This window comes from Nannobrachium achirus (assembly GCF_963921795.1).
Source record: "Nannobrachium achirus genome assembly, chromosome: 5".
NCBI classification, from domain to species: Eukaryota; Metazoa; Chordata; class Actinopteri; order Myctophiformes; family Myctophidae; genus Nannobrachium; species Nannobrachium achirus.
In genome coordinates, this window is record NC_137814.1 from 48,770,049 (window position 1) to 48,772,548 (window position 2,500).

Genomic DNA, 2,500 nt, shown 5'->3' on the forward strand with positions numbered 1-2,500 from the left:
ACAATTCTGTTCCTTAATGAGCTGCTATCGTGCACGCACGCACGCGCACGCACACACACACACACACACACACACACACACACACACACACACACACACACACACACACACACACACACACACACACACACACACACACACACACACACACACACACACACACACATGTTGATTGGGTTCCCACACAAACATTAACACACACAGACACACAAGCAGGCACGGATGCATCGAGTTATCGAGCAGGCACGCACAGATTAACATGCTGGCACAGAGACACACACACAGACACACACAGACACACACAGACACACACACACACACACAATTTAGTTAATTGTTAATCCATGCTAAGAGAATAGCAGGAGAAACATTGGCGTCATGTTGCTATTTATACAACCATTACTGAGAACACTGGACATTAATCACCAGCACATCTCTCTCTCTCTCTCTCTCTCTCTCTCTCTCTCTCTCTCTCTCTGTCTCTCTCTCAGTTAAATTCCTCCTATTCTGTGTCTGCCCGCCTTTCTTGCTTTGTCTATCTCTGCCTATCTCTCTCTCTCTCTCTCTCGCCCTTTATTCTCTCTTTCTCTCTGTCGTTTCTGACTGATTGATCTGTGCTCGCTCACATTTGAAAACAGTCTATTCTCCTCTTTGCCTCGCTCGTCCGCTCTCCTCTGTTCTCCCCCGTTCGCTCTCTTGTCCTCTCCTCTTTTCTCCTCTTTCCCTTCCTCTCTCCTCCTCCTCTTCCATTACAGAGTCTGTCCTTCTATTACAATCAGTGACTCCATTCATCCTTCAGAGAGAAATACTATTCTGTAACAGGAGAACATGTTCAATAAGCGCTAGTGACACACGGAAAGGAGTGTGCATGTGCATGTGTGTGTGTGTGTGTGTGTGTGTGTGTGTGTGTGTGCGTGCGTGCGTGCGTGCGTGCGTGCGTGCGTGCGTGCGTGCGTGCGTGCGTGCGTGTGGAAGTGATAGGAAATAGTACTCCAATGTATCAAAGTTTCAGTACTGCAGTGTACAAATACTCTGTATTACATGTAAAAGCCCTGCATTGAGAGTTGCTTCTGCAGAATGTCTCATTTCACAAGTTTATGCTTGTATCAAATCACTTTGCTTGTAGATCGGCTATTTACCGTACATCCTGTAAAATATAGGGCTGAAGTGGTTCATGTATGTTTTCTAATAATAATCAAGATCTACAAAGTAAAAGTACTGTACTTGAGTTAGGCGATATGGAAAAATACAATATCACAATATTTTCCCAAGCTTTATCACGATACACGATTTTATCGCGATTCTTTTTCACGTTGGTTTTTATGGTTATTTTTCAAGTTACTTGACAAAAACTAGACTCTCTGGGTTCCTTTTGGGAGGTCTAAATTAAACTTTACAAGTATGTAACTCTGACAGTATACAAATGAAACCAAATGGACCCTCACGGGTCCATTTGGTTTCATTTGTATACTGTCAGAGTTAAGGGGAGACCTTGACATTTGAAAGTTTGAGAAACTGATTTAGACCAAAATGCAGGTTTAAATTGAATTCTGCAATGAATCTGTATTAACGATTAAACAGGATTTTTTACAAGGCTCCCTCAATTGTATCACGATACATACTATACCTCTGAAAAGGCATATCGTAGAGACTTTGTATCGTCTCAACGATAACTATCACTTTATCGCCCACCCCTTGAGTATATGTATTTAGTTACTTTCCGTCAACATGTGTGTGTGTGTGTGTGTGCGTGCGCGCATGGAGTGTGTGTGCGCGCATGGAGTGTGTGTTTGTGTGAGTGTCTCGCTAGCGCCTGACAAGATCTCTGTGATCCGCCCGTCTGACAAGACTCCCAGCAGTTCCTATAGACTGTACAATGGTTCCTCAGGCGTCAGGCACCAAGCGGGTGCAGGCGACGCGTCGCATTGTGTTTCATTCCAGTGTCATGTTAACACCTTAACATGATCGCCTGTGCTGTGCCACACCTACGCTACACATAAAGGCATACACGCTCACGTATACTGTACACGCCTAACACCTAAGAAATCTGAAATAACAAATTAACTACTCGGTCACGTGCAGAGGCAGGTGTGGTGGTATACTGTGTGAAGCTACAGCGTCAGATGTGCGGCGCTGTAGAGCAGCGGTTCCCAAACCTTTTAGCTTGTGACTCAAAAGAGAAATTAGACGTTTGCCCAAGAGCCAAGCTCAAAACGCGTCGCTTCGCGCAGCGTTGTGAGCTTGTAGAGCAGGGTTCCCCAATTAGTTTTCCCCAAGGGCCGAATTATGCCTAGTGTACCAAGCCGAGGGCCACAACATTGCAGGGGGCGACGATGACGTTCCCGCTACTCCAGTGACAGTTAAGATATTGTCGTTGTCGGGTGAAAATCTTGTATGTCCAAAACCCTAACCCGTTTTGCATTTATCATTTTTAAAATTATTTTAACTAGTGAAAACAGCCGATCTACAAGCACATAACGCCTCGCACTGAGGCGTTGTG

General features: G+C 44.9%; 1 protein-coding gene across 1 annotated transcript in view; it reads right to left on the reverse strand.

Moving 5' to 3' along the window:
* The window catches only part of LOC308285138 (disco-interacting protein 2 homolog C), a gene marked incomplete at both ends in the record, with an annotated part of 370,313 nt that overhangs the window by 95,844 nt on the left and 271,969 nt on the right, over positions 1–2,500 (reverse strand). The window lies entirely within an intron of this gene.